The sequence below is a fragment of the Tympanuchus pallidicinctus genome, unplaced genomic scaffold (assembly GCF_026119805.1).
Source record: "Tympanuchus pallidicinctus isolate F22 unplaced genomic scaffold, pur_lepc_1.0 scaffold27, whole genome shotgun sequence".
NCBI classification, from domain to species: domain Eukaryota; kingdom Metazoa; phylum Chordata; class Aves; order Galliformes; family Phasianidae; genus Tympanuchus; species Tympanuchus pallidicinctus.
The window spans coordinates 4,754,085-4,775,094 of NW_026294744.1; the positions used below are offsets into that span (position 1 = coordinate 4,754,085).

General features: G+C 43.6%; 1 pseudogene; it reads right to left on the bottom strand.

Moving 5' to 3' along the window:
• Positions 1–11,371: 11,371 nt before the first annotated feature.
• Positions 11,372–19,765, bottom strand: LOC128084539 (heat shock transcription factor, Y-linked-like; annotated as a pseudogene).
• Positions 19,766–21,010: the final 1,245 nt, after the last annotated feature.

Sequence of the window (21,010 nt, forward strand, 5' to 3'; positions counted from 1 at the left end):
TGAGTGCTTCATTTCCCTAAACAGATGTATGTAACCACAGCAGCACCCAAGCAGGTGCTGAGGTTTGAAGCCTCTCATTTGCCTTTTTTTTTTTTTTTTCCTTGAGCAAAGACAGCTGGTAAACTATAGGGAAATTGCAAACTTTTAAAGAAAAGGCTTAATCCACCATCTGAAATTCACAGAAGCATTAAGTCATTATTCAAATGAAAAGCTGCTTTTACCCATTAACATATTTTCGTCAACAACAAAAAGAGGAAGATGCTGATATGAGGGGAGATACGTGCATTCTTATTTATATGGTAATTGAATGGTCAGGGAGTTTGCCTGTTATTTTCCTAAGCCATGGTATGCGTCAATTAAAACTATGTTGCGCTGCTGTTATAATGGAACCTGGCACCATTAAGAAATCTTTTCTTCTTCATAAGATGTGATAGAGAGAGAGGCATTGAAAGTCATGCAATTTATGCAACCTACTTTGTAACATGATTGCTGGCTTTTGCCTTTCTACAGACAATGCAAAATTAATAATTCTCCTCTGTAACAAGTGACAAGAGAATTATTTCTGTCTATCAAACCCATCCTAAATAGGAATAAGAATATTGCTTCCCGTCCCATAAATTTGCATATTCAGAGTGTTCTGAATAAAATTTGTTGCTTTACAATTCAATGGTTCATGTAGTTTGTCAATCAGGCTTCTTTCAAGAGTGAAAATATTTTTAAAAGCCAGTGTATAATTGCAATTCTCTTTCATCCAAACAGCACATGCTGTAGATGATGGTGTAAAATACTTGGCCTTCATTTAGTAGGGCAGAATTCCATTGAAACTTATGGGCCTGTGTTGACTGAAGAAGGTCCTAAACATCCACCAAGCTTCTGTGCAAATGCATCCCTCACAGCAATATCAGTCAAAGCTGAAGAGATACTCTGGGAGCACGCATCTTACTGTTCTGCAGGGATCGTTTTAACACCCCAGGTTCATCACTCAGGCTGAGATTACTGCTTAGTGTTCAAGCCAGGGTATCCATTCATCACCATTTAGTGCCTACCTGTCTTCTATTCATGCAAATTCTTCAAGGCGTTACCGAAAATAATTCAAAAAGACAAATTGCTACCCAGTGGTGTTGGTAGCATTTCTTGCTGGACATGCTCATGCACACAGAACTAGCTTTTCTAACTACATAACCTCAACTTGAAAGGAAAGGAGTTGAGGTGCAAGATGAAAAAAAATTAGTCCTCTCATGAATTACAGTGGGCAGAAGCATCATATAGAGAGGATTAGATGGGGGAGTTGTAGGACTTGTAGAGAAAATGTGAACCACTCCAGAAATTTCTAGAAAGTTGAATTACCATACTCTCAAATTAGGGTGCTCAGACATCATATATGAGGACAAAGCTGAGACTCAGAAGTTGCCCAACACTCCACCTCTCTACTCCACTCCTCTTGAGTTTCCAGCATCCCATGAGGGAGGTACATCAGAGCACAAGCATCAAGTTTGGATCTCATCTGCAATGCCCTAAAGCATTTTGAATTTATTTATCCTTAAAAACAACAGGTTTCAGAAGACAAGAAGTATTCATAGGCCATTGGGATACATATACTTACAGCTAAATGTTGTAAGCTGGCCAAAGCAGTGACAGACAGCCTAATTATTTTGTAACTCTGGAACTGAGATAATGGGGAACTTGAGAGCGTGCCTGATAAGCAGTTATAGACAATAACCTGTATAATATCTACAGTTCATCAGTACCAGAAATAAGGACCAAGGAAAAACCTTGATGGATACCATGGCTCTGTAGGAAGAGGAGGTGCAGAGGAGGAAGGTTTTGTTTGTGGATTGATTTAAAGTGCCCAGAGTGTCTGAAAAAGATAAATGCATGATGAATGGGGTTCATGCGGTACTTAACTTATGGATGGAGTAAGCAGGCAGTTAACAAGTGAATATAGAAGCTGGTACTGCTACTGCTACTGGTGTTATTTGGAGTAACAATGCAAAAGTATTACATATAAGTAACAGAATGTGCCCCAGCTAAATTCAGAGCTTTATGGTGTTTTACACTTTACGGACACCTAACTGGCTTAGATTAGATTCATGCACCATCCTTGCACATATCAAAGACCTACTTGCAGTTGCATGTACAAAAAGGAGAAAGTTCTGGTATATGTTAAATGACATAGTAAAAACAATAAGAAAGAAATGTACACATTTGCAGTGAATGGAATTTCTCCAAAGACAGGATTGTAAAAATTTATAACATTTAAATTTTAGAATTTAATCTATCGACGAGCAAACAAGTACCATGCATTATTCTTAGAAGTATCTATTTAAAGTTGCACAGTATTACAGAAACTATCCCACTTCCAGAAGCTATAGCCTTTAATTAATTAAAAAAAAAAAATCAACCAAGCAAAGAACAACATGTGAAAGCACTTAATTTCATCCATTTAGTCATGGTCTGAAGATACTGGTCTTGGAGAAAAAGAACAAGGAGAAGCCAAATGTAAGAAAAAAAAATAGTAAAAAGGAGTGAAATATGAGTAATGGAGAGAAAAACAGTCATGAAAAACAGGAGATGGTATCTGAAGAAATACAGTTTTACTTCCCCTTCAGCTGCTAAGGCAAATAGGCTTGTTACAGGCCCCTTCAGACAGGCAGAGGACCTGTGCAAGAACAATGTTGGGGCTCAGAGCAGAGCTGGTGAACTGGAAAGATGCTGTGATGCCTTCAAGCGGGACACAGGAACACTGTGGGCTCTGATAAAGCTTTCTATGGTTGAAAATAATTTTTTATAACCAAAGTCCTCATAGGGAGAAATGGTCTTCTGGACCAGAACAGTGATTGCAGCTACACAGCTTGTCAGAGAACTGTGGAGTGACACTTCATTCATAGAAAGTCTGGGGAGATGGAGAAGACAGAATAATGCTGTAAAAGAACTGAATGTTGGAAACCAAGACTTTAGAGAGTTGTTGGTTTGTTTCTTTGTTTGTTTTCCCATGGGCTTTTATATTTCTCATGCATATTTTCTCTCTAATCAGGCACCTCCAGAAATCTGTAAAGAAGGTAGAAAACAAAATCAACCCCATCTTCTCGGCTCATCCAAGTCTGAGAGGATGTTTTGTGTCTTCTACTGGTATCCCAGGCTTTCCTAGAGACTTATTTCGCTCATTCGTCGCGCACACTGTTCTGCCTGATTCAAGTTCGCTTACATGTCTCGTTGCACTGCACACCTTCTTGGACACTGAGGCTGCCAAAGTGACGATGCATATTTCAAAGGTGACAGAAGAAATCATTCACTCAAATAACACGCCAAACCTCGTACTGAATATTCCCAAACATGTCAGTACTTGGCAGATAATCATTCTCCTTGACAGTTTCTTGCTAAGGATGCACCGAGTGAAGCTTTTTCGGAATGCGTCTGTAAATGCAAACTGAGTTATGTTTGAGAACCAGCAAAGAAAAGGCAGCTTGATAACATATAGTTTGGAATTCCTATACTTCCATGGCCCCACGGATCAATTTTTGGAATCCCCAGCTCCATTATAAATTCAACAAACAATATTCTGCTCCTGGATGTTAACATGCTGAGTGAGGCAGGGAATCGGTTTACAGAAATCCCTGCAGAGAGAGCAATGATATTACAAGCATCTGTTGTATTTTCAAAAGTATTATGCTGTCTTGTCTCTTAGGGCTTATTACTATGAACAACTGCTGTATCTGAAAAAGGCAAAAGCCAATGGAAACAAAGCAGGAAAAACGAAAAAGAAGGTGTGTAGTCCTTAGAAATTCTCTGAAAGCTAGACAGAAACTTCTTTCACAAAGTCTCAAATCTGCAAGGGAAATTTGCATGCTCTGTAGATGCTTTTAATTGACCCTTGGGCTGTAGCATTTTTCTCCTTGATACACGTTGTAGGAATCCAAGCCTTGGGCTTCCCTGTGCTAGAATTTTCACAAATGCAGAACAGAAGCAAACTGGGTACTCAGTATCTTAAAATCTGAGAAACCTATAAAAACCAGGCAGCAATGCAGGGGCAACAATGAGTTAGACGATCTTACTAGGAGGTCTTCCTGACAGCACAGGCTGAGTGCTATCTCCTGTCTCACTCTGCCAAAAACCCACAAACCAATTCAACTGCAATCAAATAACTTGAGCATACCTTACTGCCCAAAGGAAGGCTCATCCATGTGTCATTTTAACATTCCTTATCCTATCTGTATGCCTGCATTTTGGTTCATGGTAGCATTTTATTATTTGTTGAATTTGATTACAGCAATAAAGACATCTGGAGTTTCCAGCAATATCAGATAACAACAAACAGCCTTCCAGGTATTTGAATAGAAGGTTTGATGAAGATCTTTGCACAGAAGAGAAAGGATTTTGCAAATCTGCTTATTGCAATTAATGGTGGCTTTAGAAGCCTCTGTACACTATCTTTGGAAGCTGTAAGCTAGATAAGTTCCTCAGTACTCAGGAAAAAAGGCTGAGATGGGAAGCACGGCTCCAAACCTGCACAAATAAATGTTTGGCTTTGCACTAAAATCTCCAGGCCTATACATACAATCAAACATTGCATGGTAAATTTCAATTAGATTTTCATTCGAGATTTGCCTAGTATGCTTTGATATTTGCGTTGTTTTACTTTATGTTTGATCAATTCTTGCCAAAGAGGGAATTTTGGGCACAGTTTATAGTTAGCACACTTCTTTGTAAACCCATCAATCAGCATCTATTGTGTCTGCTGCCAATTGGGTATTACTGCTAAATAATATATGCACATAAAATTCTCTGCTCATGAAGTTCATTACATCTGAGATGATCAAAACCCTTCAAAGCAGACCTGTAAGTTGTGCTGCAACATGAGTAGCATCAACAGAACGTAACTGATACGTTGGCTATCTTGCCATCTCATGCTGCCATAAGGCCAGCAGTATGTACTTTCATGCAGCTTGCTGGAGCCTTTTTAGAAGTTATTGGTAGCTTGCCAACTGAAAGCTAAGGTCAAAATCAATGGCACTGCCTGCTTTCTAGGAATTGCTGTTATCCATTGCTGTAAGTTGTAGTCGGTCACCTTGAGAAATGTGCTGAAACTTTAAGTACAGATCAAAAGCATTTTTAAGTAACTCATCATCAATTATATTTAGACAAAAAAAAAAAAAAGGAGCCCTGGATTTTGTCCATCATTCAAGTACTTCAGGTAATTGTGAGCAGAAAGAGGTCTGTAATTATGCACACTGAAGTGCATCCATCCTTCATATGTTACACAAATTCTCACGAAATAATGATTTTGTCCCAATTGTTTATGTTAAAGTTTTGTCACATATGAATGCAAGACAAGAATGTCATCTTGTTGAATCTCCTTTTTCATGGTTATGAAGAAATGAGATTTGTTGAGGACACCATCACAAGGAAAGAGCACGCAAAAGTAGAAATGAGTATTTGGCAAGAGAAGAGAATGCTATCATTTCTGTGATACCATTTTTGTACTAGCATTTTCATTTTAGCTTTGCTATTTCTTGGCAAGACACAGGAATAGCTGAAACAAGTTGTTCCAGTACGTAAAACATTGATCTCTGTTCACAGATTGCTGTCCCAGAGATATTTGTTCCAGAAAGTGATCTTTAAAAATAGTACAGTGTGCATCATGAGTGGCAGCATTATTCTGAAACCTATTTGGGAAAAACAAATTTGTCTTCTGGAACTCGTACTATATTATTACTATGATCAAAAGTTAGGGGATACTTTTTGATGCTGTTGCAAATGCATCTGGCAGGTGTGAGAGGCTAAGCAAAGTTGCACGACGTGCTGTTAAACTCGAAGAGAGAGATTCTTCAGCATCGAAGACTGATGAGTACCCTCATGTCAAGTGAAGCTGGCTGAGCTATACACCAATTAGAGCTAATAATAACATCCTCAGCTGGCACAAAGTTTTTAATGAACAGTGGGATTGCAGTGCATAACAAGCACTCAGGGACAGATCCTCGCCTTGCAAAGCGCTCTGTAGAGGTATCTATAGCCCAGTGGGTTGCACAGAGCCTACAACTGGCATCTCAGTTGTATGATTGTTACCTTTTCCTCTCGTGGGTTTACTCTGGAGGTGAAGTGTTATGTGAAAATTAGAGCAAAGAAATAAAGTTTGTACTGGAGAGGTGAGTGTGCAGAGGAGTGGGCTGGGGTGAAGAGCGCACAGGAGCACCACATCATTCAGGCTGGCAGCATTCTGTTTCAGCACATAGCCTCAGCATTGCAATGCAGAAAACATTGCTTAACATAAAAAAGCTTTCACTGGCAGCAAGAGGCTCAACACCACATTGCCATGAGCCTACTTTTGCTTTCTGCCAAAGCCAGATGAAAGAAGAGGGCAAGCAGATCTTGGCCCCCAGAGTAACCAAACAAAACAGACTATGTGCATTTTGTGCTGCAATTGCCAGCGAAAACAAAGAGGGCAGTCAGCTCATAAATAAGTGAGGAAGCAGTCTCCAGAACTGCTCCATGGAACTGATGCATGAATTTCCAGGAGTCAGAAAGAAAGAGTTTTATTAATTTAATGAATTTGGAAGTGGACTCTGGAAAATCCTTCACATCTCAACTTTTCTAACAACATCATGCATCCAACCACAGTGTTAATAATAGTGGTGTTTTTTTTTTTTAAAGATGTAGTAACAACAATTCTATACATTACATCTCCAGATTGCCAAATCACTATCCAGAATTCTAAAATTCTAATAGGTTTTTATGCCTCAAAAAATGAACTTTATTTCATGTCATCACTGTTTCTATTTCAGAATCAAAACCGTTAGGCTAACAGAAGATTCCATCTGTCAATGCATGTGATGCAGGAAGAAGTATGTCTGGTCTGAGATTGTTTAAGTATAAAAAATAGTTGTTTAACATTTTGAGATGAGTTTTTACCTTCAGTAATTTTTCTTCTGGTTGTGTGAAGTCCACCATATGAATGTAGTTATTACTAATGAGGTGCCAGTCAAGAGCATGCTGAGAACGTCACTGTGGCTGCAAGTGTTGCTCAAAGTCCACTAAAGAAATTAAAAAACACCACACATTGCTATCCGTGTCAGATGTCAAAGCAGCAATCTGAGAATCCCAAGTCTGACACACATTAAGAGCCTTTACTCCTTGTGTGCATGAACTGTAATCGCAGCTATTTGCTTTGAGAAGAGCAAGAAATAATATGCTGCTCTCAGCACTGAAGCTCATTGAATTTCTTCGCACACACATGCATTCACATACCCACAACCTGACAAAGCAGAGTGACACTGTATATTTATTAAACAAAAAGATCAGGACAATCAAACTGATCACAGAGCTTAAATACGCCATAGCATTTCTATGTCTATAAAGCTTGTGAAAACAAAGCTGAAAAGATTTAATAGCCCTGAATGCAGCTATTTACACTGATGCTAAAAAAAAGACTCAGCTGGTATTTCCTGAGTGCAAGATCACAGGCACTGGGACTTCAGAGGAGGGAATAGGCTTCCAGGAGAGGAAAGAAAGAACTGATGAGTTGCAAGACAGGAATATATAGAACATCAATCTCTGGTAGGAAAAAAATTGTTTAGATTAAACTATCAATAGTTAGTTAGTTAGTAAACACGTAACCTGGATCTTTTCATTTTCATTTTCTTCCATTTTTACTGTTGCATTTTTAGCTTTTTTGTCTGAAATCTAGAACCCTTCCTTGGCTCAGTCTTTTGGCTCCTAAGTGTCTCCCATAAGCAAGATCTGCTGAGATGGATTATTTTGAACATATTCAGTCAAGCCTGTGCAAAAGGCTGCCAAGGTGATCATTTTAGTTGAAATCAAGCTTATTTTGGTTCGGCTGATATCAGTTAGCAACAGTCTGAACTGGTCTGGTGTCAACTGAAATAATAAAATACAGCCAAATTCAGAAGTTTAAGATTTGGAGAAAAGAAGAGCAAACTTCAAAACCAGAAATTTTTATCCTAGTCTTCAAGATGTTGAAAGTGTTTAATTAACAGGTATTTGTAAAAGAACATTTGTATATTGTCGTTACATGTGTAACTAGGCCTTATATCGGGGTATAGGATAAACAACTGCAATAGCAAGATACCTTTGGAGGCTGGTGGGTAAGTAATCACAAACACAGACTCTTGAATGTAAAGAAATCCACATGAGTAACAAGAAGCTGTTCTCTTTCCTATCATTTTCACTGCTGCATACCCTTTAAGGTGCTTCAGTATTCATTACAGCTATTAGAAAAATTGTGCACTTTCTTCATTTACCACCAGAAAAGGGCTGTGGATTCATTTACGATCTTGATGAAAAGTTCATTCAGTCCAAAGAAATTGAACAGCCGTGTGTGAAAGAACAGCTTCAGAAACGAAATCTACAAAAACCCCTTTGGTATAACATAGAGGAGTCTAACAGTCCTCAGTACCATGAAGGCTTTCTGGAAGGAGACTTCAGAGACTGCTGCAATTTTCTGTAATCTCTTTCATACATGCTGCATGTATTTCTCTTGAGGGTAAAACAAAATAATCATCAAACTTGTTTGCACGATCTCTGCAACTTTCTTATTCTGAGAAATTATCTGCTTTTTGGTTTCCATCCTCTGTTCTGCAGGTGCTGCAGGGTGTGGGCCGACACTGTGGAGTATATATTTGTCTTTGTGCTCTCCACGAGCTGAGCACAGCTATTTTATCATGGACATTTTGAAATTAGGGAATTTACCCATTTCCTTTCAGGAAGCAGGGGGATTACCAAGGACAAAGAATTTCCCAACAAAGTTCTGAACAACATTGTTAGTAAAAGAGGACTTTTTTTGCTTTGATAAAGATGAAATGAGGGAAGTATAACTAAGGATGGAAGATTAAAGCATCTTTCCTGCTTTGGTGATGAAAGGCAAATGCAGCTTGGGAAGTTTTTTGGAGAGGAAAAAGCATATTAAAAGAGATAAATATTTCCTTACACATAACCCAAAATGTTGCCATGCTTCATTGTAGAAACCAAAATAAGTCCTCCATTTAGAAAATAACATTTAGGAACAGGGCCAGGCAGGCAGGGAGCACTGCACCCTCATATGAGCACAGGTTGGGATTCTTGTGTTATTGCTGGCGTGTAGTTAGTGCCATTGAGATGGAATTGGGGACAAAATGGAGTAAAGGACAAAGTTTTCTAAATTTCATCCCCCTGCACTTTTTGTGTGTTTCCTTACACAAACATGAAAGAATGTGATTTTTCTTCCTCTGCATGGTGGCTACTTGAATATTGCTGATTTCAAAAAAATTAACACAGGATTAAAAACTTTTTTTTTCTTTTGAAGTTCTACCATTATATGTAAAATGTTGTTTTCCTTGTTAATATAATGCTCATTTACAGTCAGGACAAGGGCTTAATTCAGTAGTTTTTAAAAATGTTTATGAGAATTCCTTCTATCTTAACATAGCAATTTACTTCTTCCTCTTAAGAGAGAAACATAGCCCAATGCTAACAAAAATTATTGTTTGAACCCTTTTCTCTTCATGGTAATGCTTTCCTACAGGCTAACCTTGGCCCAGGGGTGCCTTATTTTCTGTTTCTGATGCTTCAGCTCACTGTCTGGAGGAGCCTACGAAGCTCTTTATAGAAAGCTCTGTTGAATGGTAAATCAATCAGTTTCACAGAACCACAGAATCACAGAATCGTAGGTGTTAGAAGGGACCTCAAGAGACTGCACAGATGGGATGGGTCTTGAATGCCTCCAGAGAAGGAGACTCTGTAACCTCTCTGAGCAACCTGTTCCAGTGCTCCATCACCCTTACCTTACCACAGAGAAATTCTTTTGGATCTCAGTATGGAACATCCTCTGTTCAAGTTTTAGACCATTACTCTTTGTCCTATCACTACACACCACTTAGAAGAGCCTGGACTCATCCATTTGCCTCCCACCTCCCTTTATATATTTCTCAATTCTCTTCTCAGTCTTCTTTTCCCTAAGCTGAACAGACCCAGGTTACTCAGCCTTTACTCTTAAAGGAGATGCTTCCAGGCCCTTTATCATTGTTACAGCCCTTTGATAAAAAACAGTAGCAACAATCCCTTCTCCCACTTCTCCACATCTCTTAGCAATAAAAAAAACCTGCTAAACATATTCTGCTGAAAGACGAGGGGATGAAAAAAACACAGCACAGTTGAGCTGCTGTGCCTTTCAGTACCACTTACTTTGGCAGTGATGTAGCTTGGCACAGTAACCTGGGGACATTAAACACAGGGTTGCTGTTTCAACTGCAAAGGCATGCAAAATGCATCTGGAGACCTTTAGATCTCCTGTTCCTTGAATACATAGGGCTGTGTTTGAATTACTGCATACAACTCATTTGCATCAGAAGGAACTAAATGCATCAGAGCCAATCAGGCAGCAAATCAGAAAATGACGCTGAGTTTGCCACTTTTCACAGAAAAGTATTTCGTTCGATTTTCTTCATCTCCCATGGACAACAGAAATGAGGTTGTGTAAAATTCTGACTAAAAAAAAAAGAAAAGAAAACAACAGCCACCCCTATCTTCCTTCACATGATTTTTTCATTTTTTATGCCATGTAAGAAGTACTTAACGCATGATTTCCAGTTAAGGGAGGATTAGTTTTAGACAGAAGAATCAATGTCAAGCTAGAGTAATGCTAGTAGACTGACCAACTCATTTAAGGAGCAAGTGATCAGAGCACGTATTGAATCGTGCCCATGTGTCCTGCCTCCTGCCACAGACAGGGGAAGGAGGCTGGAGAGAAGCCTCAGGAAATGGGCTGGGGTTCTGGTGACGGCAACTTCAATTGGACTTGTCCAGCCTGGAGAAGAGAAGGCGATTGGGGACACCTCATTGCAGCCATCCAGAGGGAGACTGAACTTCAGAGGGAAATGAACTTTTTACAACCGTGGGTAAGTGATGGGATAAGGGGGACTGGTTTTGAACGAAAGGAGAGGAGATCCAGATTAAATACCAAGGGGAAGTTTCTTATGGAGAGGGTGGTGATGTGCTGGAGCAGGATGGCCAAAGAGGTTGTGGATGACCTGTCCCTGGAGATTCTGAAAGCCAGCTTGGATGGGGACCTGGGCAATCTGATTTAGTTCTGTGGCAGGGAGGTTGAACAATTGTGATCCTCAGGGTCCCTTCCAACCCAAGCCATTCTATGGTTCTGTGATTAGGAGCATGTCTCCCAGACTGGAAGATGTGAAAATGTGACCCAGTCTCTTATTCTACAGCAAGGAATCTAGACCAAAATGCTAAGAGAAAAGGATTACATTGTTGTTAGAAGCGGTGCTACCATTGCCTGTAGTGAGTCAAAATATAAATTCCATTTGAGAAGGGAATGACTTTAAAAAAGAACAAGGCAAATGAAAGGATTTAATATTCAAACCTTTTATTTCCTTAAATATTTAATGCGTGAATAGATAAATACATAAACAAAGGGGCATGAGAACTGAGAAGGGTAATAACTGCAACATGCTATTTCAAAAACTACACATCTATGAGCTACAAACTAACAAATAAGTAGGGGCTGCTGCAGCACTGCCTGCAAAGGGTCCTGCACTACAGGGTCGTCCCATGGCCTGCATCTGCCTGGTGTGGGGCAGCCTGGTGCTGGCTGCAGGTGCACGTTGGGCAGTGCGGGGCTGCACAGGGCTGCTATTCTGGTGGCATCATCATGGCTGCTGCCCTCATGGCCATTGCAAAGCAGGAGCCAAGGAAAGTCAGGGCAGCCCAGGGAGTCTACAGCTGTGGTGTTTCTGTGAGCTGTGGGAGCTCCTGCTTAGGACGGCCAGGTGTGAAATTGGGAACCCCAAAGGGCAGAGTGCCCTGTGATGGAGGAGTGCAAGTGGCACCCAGTGTCTGGATGCTGCTCGGTGGCAGGATGGAGTGGAGCAGAACCTCACACTGTTCCGGTGTAGGGCAGGCTGCAGCAGAGCCCGGCAGGATGTGAGCAGCACCTCCTTGGGCTTGAAGGGTGTCATTTTTAGGGCGCTTTGCTGGCGGGGGCCCCATGGGTGCTGCTGCCTGTGTGCCTTGTGGCTCTGCTCCCTGCAGGCTCCTCTCTGGCCCAGCAGGCACTCCCTGTGTAGGCCAGGCATCTGGGCTGCTCCTCTGGGTGTTCTCATTCAGACCCTCCTGCAGGGCAGGGGCAGTCATAGCTCTTCTCTTGTAGCTGCTCTATACTTGCAGTGCTCCAGCAGCCATGGGTAATCTCTTCTGAAGAAGGGGCTGGAGTAGAGAAGTAACTGGAAAGATAAAGGAGAAGAGTTAGGTGCTGTCAGCGTGGGACTGAAGGACAGCAAGACACAGGAACTAGGGCTTCTCACAGCTCAGGACAGATGTGGCTAAGAACAAGGCTGATGGGTGTCTCAGTTTCAGCTGGGATGGAACTGTATTCTTCAGAGTGCTGGCATGATGCTATGGTTTGGTTCAGGGAGTAAAACAATGTTGACAGCACACTGATGTGTGTAGTTGCTGCTAAGCAGCGTTGTACAGAGCCCAGGCGATTCTCAGCAGAGGGACCTAGGAGTTGGGAGGGATCAGAACTAGGACAGCTGACTTAAACCAGCCAAAGAGATATTCTGTGCCATATGACATCTAACAGAAGGAGTCTGGAAGGGGATGGGAGTTCATCTGGCTCTCTTACACTGCTCACAAGCTAGATGGTCTTGTGTCGAGGGATGGTGAGCAATCACTTGTGCATCACTACTGATATACACTCATATATACATACACTGGCAAAAATATTGTCCTTTCTTAGTAAAATGTTTTGTCACAACCCAGGACTTCTTTTTTCTCCGCTTCTCTCCCCCATCCCACTGGGAAGGGGCAACAAAGCAAATGAGTGTGTGGTGCTGAGTCACCTGCTGGGTTAAACCACACCAATCAGCCACTGTAATGCTACAGTTCCTTTGAGTGAAACGTGATGTTTTGTGAGTTTACTGTGAGAGCCTGTTCGTATGGGGACCAATTGATGTGCTTACCTTCCTATGGGCAGCAGTTGCTTCTTCCTCAGCCAGAAACTCAGGAAAGGACAGAGATCTTTCCAGGTCCTGTGGCACTTTGGTGAAGCCATAGTGGTTGAGCTGGCGAACAAAGCTTTTCACACTTGTGCAGCCAAATGCTCTCACAGGCGCTTCCTTGGCCAGGACTTCCACTGCAAACAGTTCTTCCTCGATTACGATGCAGTTTCCTCCATGGCCCCACCAAACGCTCTTCACTTGCTCACATTCGGCCAGTACCCAGAGTTTCTGTGGGAAGGTGAGTGGTGAGAAGACACTGGCTTGGCCAGTGTTTTCCTCAGAGGAACTCAGAGGTAAACCTTTGGGCTCCTCCTCATTGGGAAACATTTGTGAATCCTGTTGTTCCGCTACTGATGTCCCAGCAGCACGACCAGCTGGTGCTTGGTTCTGTGCTGCTGGGACAGTGGAAGAGGAGCCTGAGGTCTCGACCAGCTCCTCCAGATCAGCGGCAGAAGCTTCCATTTCAATGTGTCCAGTCTCGCACTGATCAATGGTTGCACGTGCAGCCATCTGTGCATCGAGCCGGTGTGCGCCCTGCCTGCTGGCAAGGGAAATCTGCCAGCACTGCCTGGGTGTTCCGGTGGGAGATGCTCAGATGTCACTTTGGTGCCTTGTGTCATCTCAGTGACACCAGCGTGTGCTGCCCAAGGCTGGACTGGCTGGAACTGCCCAAGCTGATGTCACTGAGTAGCACTTGTTGCTGGTCCTGTCCTGAGCCATGGCTGTTTGAATTTAAGTTGAGAGGCAAATAAAGCTGGGTTGGAATGAAACCAACCCTCACCGAGGCTTTGCTTCCCCTTCCCCATGTACTCCCCTGAGTAGCTCCCTGCTGGATGTCCCCCTACTCCTGCAAATAGGCTGGAAATCAGTTTCCTGAGCACTGGGACCTGAATAAAATAGCAATCTCTTCCCAGATTGTGTCCACTTCTTGCCAATGCTGTGTGATTTCCATAGCAGAACTTGCGTAAGGGAGAATCTGTGTGCCTGGTGCTGGCTGCAGGTGCACGCTGGGCAGTGTGGGGCTGCACAGGGCTGCCAGTCTGGTGGCATCATCATGACTGCTGCCCTCATGGCCATTGCAAAACAGGAGCCAAGGACACTCAGGGTGGTCCAGGGTGCCTGCAGCTGTGGTGTTTCTGGGGGCTGCAGGAGCTCCTGCTGAGGACAACCAGGTGTGAATTTGGGAACCACAAAGGATGTCAGCAACCACAAGAAGTTTGCCAAAAACACGTGCTGAGTTTTGCTTGTAGGGGCATCCCTGTCTGTATGTTCTGATGGACAGACAGGAGGCTGGAGAACATGCCCAGGAAAGAGATAGAGGTTCTGGTGATGACAGTGTGGATCAGACTTGTGCCCTGTTGTAAAACACAGGAGGGATGCAAAAATCTTGGAGAGAGTGCAGAGGAAGGCATCTATGATAACCCAAGGGCTGGGGGTCTACTCCTATGAAGATAGGTGGAAGGAACTGGTTTTGTTTCAGTCTGGAGAAAAGAAGGTTGTGGTGTTCCAGTATTGAACTGGAGATCATGAAGAGGAGGCATGCAAACTTTACGCAACAGTTGATAGACACTATCAGGCAATGTCTGGATGCAGGGCTGGAGGTTAATGCAAACTTTGAGGACAACGCTAACCTGGAGGAGATATTGAGCCCCCCCTTTCAAAAAGACCTTGAAGAGGTCTTTGATCAACTTTGTTTAGTGGGAAGTGTCCCAGCCTCCAGCAGGGGAGTCAGAGCTAGATGGTCTTATAGATGCCTTCCAACTCAAACCATTCCGTGATTATATCATCTATGATTTAGTACTGGCCAGTGGAATGGCTGTGCAATCACCAACAGTATGATGTTTTCCAAGTGCACGTGCTGAACTGTGTCTGTGGGGCAGCCCTGACTCCATGTACAGAATGGATACTGCACCACTGCCTGGTTTGGGCTCTTGTTCTTCTCTCTTGGTTTCATCTTGATATTGGATCAAAGAAGTTACAGACTGCAGAAAACACTGCTGCCTATTGTGCTCATCTGCTGTAGCAGGGGACCTACAGACAAACAGTCCAGGTGCAGAGAGGTCCATTTTAAGCAGCTGAGTTTCACCTATACCTGTCACTAAATGAGGCTTACCATACTGCAGCTCCCCTCTCAAAAAGTCATAAGAAGCAAGCTTCAGAAAGAAAACTAGATCAGCTTTGTAGAAAGTATAGAATTAATTTGACTATTGTAACTCTGCTCTAGGTTTCTGCCAGCAGCAATTTCTAGCATGGGACACCAAGGGCACAAAAGCCAGGATTTTACAGCAGTGTAAGACTAATGATTAAAGTGAGTGCTGGCAGTCACCGGAGCAGTACTGGAGGAGGAAGCATCCACCTTTCTCTTTGGCGTTATGACAGCCTGATATTAAAGACCTGCAAGTGTCAGAAGATGGAGAAAATCAGCTGGCCTCTCTGACAGATCTTACAGTGTAGTGTCTATGCTGTCAAGGCTGTGAATATGACAACCTTGAGAAATGACAGTGATAGGAATGTTTAGGAAAGGGAACAAGCCTAATAGAGATGCTGCTGTTGACAATAACATGCTTGTGTTAGAAGCAAATTCTTTGAGCTTTCATAGGCAGTGAAGAATTTATTGAGCCTGTTTTTCTATGCCTGGTTTTTCTTTTTGTTTTTGTACCCTTACTGTCTGTCTATTTTTACTACCAGGGTAAAGTGCTGCTCAGTTGCAATGTGGAAAAAAGAAGCTAGTTGCTCTATAATGCTCTGTTTCACTTGAATTATCACGGCAGCACAGGCAGCATCTGAGGGCTCCATTGTACTAGATACTGAGCAAATACCAGGAAAGAGAGGATTAAAAATCACATTACTTTAATTTGGAAAAGCTTAGAAAGAGGTGAAAATAAACCAACTTATGAATTGGGAAAGATGAAGTTCAAGAGGCTTAAGGATGTGTTGAACCCACCTTTATGGTTAACTAAAAATGAATTAAGTTCAGTCTGGCCATCAGGGAAACCTCGGGCTAAGTGAGAGGCTTCTGGGGAGAAGAAGCACCTTCTTGGACAAAGTATCATCCTCCAAGCTTGAAATGGTAGTGATAACAACGAATGAGCTTTTAGGATGAAATGGAAGTGTTTTCTGATCTTATTTGCTAGGAATGCCTGATAAGCTCTAGAAGCACTAGGAATCAGTTTCTGTCCCAACCCAGGCTTGTAGGAGCACCAAATTTCTGCTTAAGGAGCTCAGACACCAAACATCTGTGTCCGGTTCTGGGCTTCCCAGTCCAAATCACACAGGGATCTCCTAGAAGGTGTCCAGCAGAGGGCCACAAAGATGATAAAGGGCCTGGAACATCTCCTGTATGAGGAAAGGCTCAGTTACCTCAGTCTGCTCAATCTGGGAAAAACAAAACTGAAAGGGGATCTGATACATATTTACAAATATCTAAATGCAGGTGGGAGGCAAACGGATGAGCCCAGGCTCTTCTCAGTGGTGCTTAGTGATAGGACAAGGGGTAAAGGCCAAACACTTGAATGTAGGAGGTCCTATAAGAACTTGTGGAAAAACTTCTTTATGATAAGGGTGACAGAACACTGGAACAGGCTGCCCTGGGAGGTTGTGGTTTTCCTTCTCCAGAGATATTCAAGACCTGCCTGGATGCCTATCTGTGCAGCCTGCTGCAGGGGGCCTGCTTTGCAGAGGGGCTGCACTCAATGATCTCTTGAGGTCCCTTCCAACCCCTACAATTCTGTGGTTCTGTGATTCTATGATCTCAACACAATTTTCTAGTGTTTGTATGTGTGCATTCATTGGAAAAGTTCAATAAGGATTTTAAGAACAAATTCAAGCAAAATGAGAGGAGTGCTTGGGAAACAAGAAATGACCTTCACCTTGCAAAGGACCTTATAATCATATACAGTTATTTTTGCTCACAAGGCATGTTGCCCCATGCCTCCCTAAGATTTCTGTAGTAGTTGAAGAAATCCTGAGTGCAAGCTTCCTGAGCTTGTTCTGGAGGATTCCTTTTGTGCAACTAGTTGCAGTGTGCAGGGCTTGGGGCAAGACAGATAAAACCTAGCCTTGTTCTATGATCTTTGTCCTCTAAACATCTCAGTTCAATAACTGGATGCTTTTTTTCCAGTCTGAGACAAACAAGACACAAGAATTTGGTTCTCCGGAAGAAAAACAGAAATTCAATTTAAACACTTTTATGACTATAAGAAGTACACCAAAGTTATGTTTACTTTCTCAATGGAGATGGTAGAAAATCCAAGCCAGATGGACTGTCCTCCTCTTTGGCAGTCCTCCCAGGGATGGCTTTCCACAAACTGAATGATATTCCCCTTCACACTCTATCAAATGTTGATTCAACATCAACAATTTAATATTATTTAATTTAACTACAGTGTTGCTTTTCAAGATAGATGCAGGAAACAAAGCTGCTGTTATGCACATGTATTACCACACTAGTGGCATCTAATGAACAAAACCTGTTCTCTGATGCTCTAAGACATATATTAGTCATTAATGAAACAAGTAATGCATAACTTTCATTGCATTATTGCCAGGAACTCCAGCATAGATGTTTTGTCAACAACAAACTCCTAAACTTTATTTCCAGAAAAACTGAAATAATGACCTGGAACCCACTGAACCATTCCAAACATCCCTGAGAACAGTCTGAACAGGTACATATATTGAGTAGTCTCAAAGAATCATAGCTATTTGGCAAGTTGTAAAGCTAAGTCATTTCCTATCTGTGTTGAGGATAGATTTTTAAGATGGAGATTCTTTTAAACACAGCACTTCTGAAGGGCATCTTAAGACTACAATTCAATGAGTGTAAAGTACAACTTTCATGTTTGAAAAATATATCTGTTTTTCAGTAAAATAAATGCACATTCTACCCTTATTTCTGAAAATAACGGTGTTGGAGTTTGCCACACAAGTAACAGTTCTTGGATTCTCAGAACATACAAACATCCCACTGACTTTCATTGTAGCGAGCTGTTTTTTAAGTTATTCAAAGTCTCGGGGCACAGTGGCAGAGAAATGAAGATGCCTTGCTAGGCACAAGTTAAACAAGTTCAAACTCCTTTTGAAGTCCGCCTGGCCTTCAGATCAGCTATAAGCAAGGCAAACAGCAGTGATAATCACTCCCTTACTCGTGTGTTGTGGGAACAGGTGTGGGAACAGGTGGCTGTGTTGGCCAATTGCGCCATGTGCAGCAAAGCAAAGCTCCACACCTCTTTCCACCTCTTCTCCAGCTCCCACAATCATACCGATTCTGTGCAAGCAATTTTAAGACCACCGCATCTCTAAGAAATGTCAGAGAGGTGGATCATCAACTATAAGGTTTTGATCATCTTTAAGGCTTTGATCAACGTGGCAGCCTGTGGTGGAGATTTAATGATCAAAATGGTTTACAGGGATGATATTATACATTTCAGACACGGACAGTTAAGTTAACAGCTGTAAGAGGAGCACTTCTACCAGAGGAAAAGAGCTAATATTCTGTACTGAGTTGTGAGATATGAGCAAGGCTTGAATGAGACACGAAGGCACAAAAAGCCCAGCCTGGACAGCCAGAAGCAGAAGAGCATCGCTCTGGCACAGGCACAAAGGGAAGGAAAAAAGAAAAGAAAAGAAAAGAAAAAGAAAAAGAAAAAGAAAAAGAAAAAGAAAAAGAAAAAGAAAAAGAAAAAGAAAAAGAAAAAGAAAAAGAAAAAGAAAAGAAAAGAAAAGAAAAGAAAAGAAAAGAAAAGAAAAGAAAAGAAAAGAAAAGAAAAGAAAAGAAAAGAAAAGAAAAGAAAAGAAAAGAAAAGAAAAGAAAGAGGATTGAGCTGAAGCACTCTGCCAGACAGAAAGCACACTAAGGATCACTGATCTCATACACAAAACACACGTAACTGGCAGAGATGAAACTATGGGTTCTGGGTAAAGGTGTTGTGAAACAGAGAAGTCAGCCACCTTGTGCGGCTGAGATCCAAACCTATGTTTTCCCTCCATCATGAAAGCATGCCATTTATGCCCTTTGAAATCAGGAGACCAAGAAAAGCTGCCTCTCAGCGGCAAGGTACTTTTGCACTCTGACATCCACATGAACAAGAACTTGCCAGGGATATCAGCAAGAGCCCTCAGCTCTCGGCCCTGTGACAGCCATCTGGACGCTGCCAATGGCTCTGCTTGAGACCAGTGGAGTCTGCAGGGCTTTCCCATGACACCAGTGTTGTGTGCCAGAGAAAGCCTGCTGAAGGAGAGCTGTCAACATCGGGGACACCAGCATGACCTTATGTTCCCCTGAAGTGAAAGGTTCACTCAGCAGTGACTGTGGATGTGGGTAGCATAGAATCATAGAATCATTAAGGTTGGAAAAGACCTCTACAATCATCTCGACCAAGAGACACAGGGAAGTGTGACCTTTTATTGAATAAACCTTCTGGTTGTACATGCCTGGGGCTGCGTGCCATGGCCTGAGCAACCCCATGGGGCCTGTGGGAAGACACGTCCCAGGCACCGGTGGTTGGTGTGAAACACTGATGCCAAGCACATGAGATGTGGGGAGGAATGGAAGAAGCAGAGATGCTGGGGAAAGGCCAGAAAAGCGTGCTGGGATTGGAGTGCCACTGGTACACATGCAGCAGGTGAGGTGAGCTCATTGCGATGACCAAGCAACGGATGGTGACATCACTGTGGAACGGGTGGTGATGTCCGTGAGTGAAGGTGAGGCCACGGCCAAGCGATGGTTTGTGACATCTCTGTGCAATGTACTGTGGCAGCTCAGCCCACCAGTTCGTGCCTGGCCTCCAACCGAGCGTGTGTGTGAGGACTGGAGTGTGGACAAGGCGAGCTTTGGAGCTGAAACGTGCTCCGGGTGCTGCTTGCACAGCTCTCAGGAGCCGTCTCAGAGCCACCTGTGCTTTACCCTGACCCTGCCGGGAGCAGGCAACTGGGACCTTGCAGAGAGACACGTGCAGCAGTGCAGGTAGGCAGCACGGCAATGCCTCGTGCTGGCAGCTGGGGGGATGCTTGTTGAGGGAGCCTCCCCAGGGTTTTCCCCAGCCCTGCCTGGCTCAGGCAGCTGGAGCTGCACATGGTGCACTTGCAGCAGCAGAGGCGAGTGGTGCAGAACACGGCCCTGAGGCAGCTGGTGGGGAACAGAGAGTGGGAGGGCTTCTTGCCGAGGGATTGGGGCATCACCGCTGCCTGCCTGCGGGGCAGCAGGCGACCGTGGCCTCTCTTTCTCTTTTGCAGTTTGTACCACCTTCTGCCTGCTGCAGCACCAGTGAGGGGAGCAGCTTCCCGACCTCAGCTCTCCCCAGCCCACCGCAGAGCCCGGGGCCATGGACGTACCGTCCAACTGGACCTGCCCCATCTGCGGGCAAGGTCGGGAGGATGTCGCCTGTGTGACCCCCTGCCACCACCAGCTCTGCTACGGCTGTGCCAGCTGGTGGGCCAAGCAGAAGCCCAGCTGTGCCATATGCGGGCACAAAATAGCCACCATCTGCTACTCGCTGAGGTCAGATGATGATTACCTGGAGTGTTCCATCCTGCAGCCCATGGGACACGCAGATGACAGCCTGCAGGATGAGCCTGCACAGCCGGAGCTCATTCCACCTGAGCACCACTTCCCAGCCAAGGTCCGGGCTGCCTTCTTCCATCAACACCCGGAAGACCTCGTGCCCCTGCTACAGTGGCTGCAGGAGGAGATCCAGGAGGGGTCCAGCGGCATCTGGTGGCAAGTGCAATTGGGACAGTGGACCGCTGTGAACGTCCTTTGTGAGAACGGGCTGGACGAGGAGAGCTTGGTGCGGGAGCTGTGAACGCTCACCAACGGCGACGTGGTGCCCTTTGTACGGTGCCTCATCAGCACTGCCGCAGCGCTGTACGGCCCCACATCCGCCGCCAGGCGGACCAGCGGGACGGCCGTGCTGCGGGAGGGCGGGAGGACGGCCCTGCGGCCAGCCCCAGCACCACAGCCTCCCATCGGGATCTTCCGTCCTCAGGCACCGAGGAGCTGCACGGCGGCT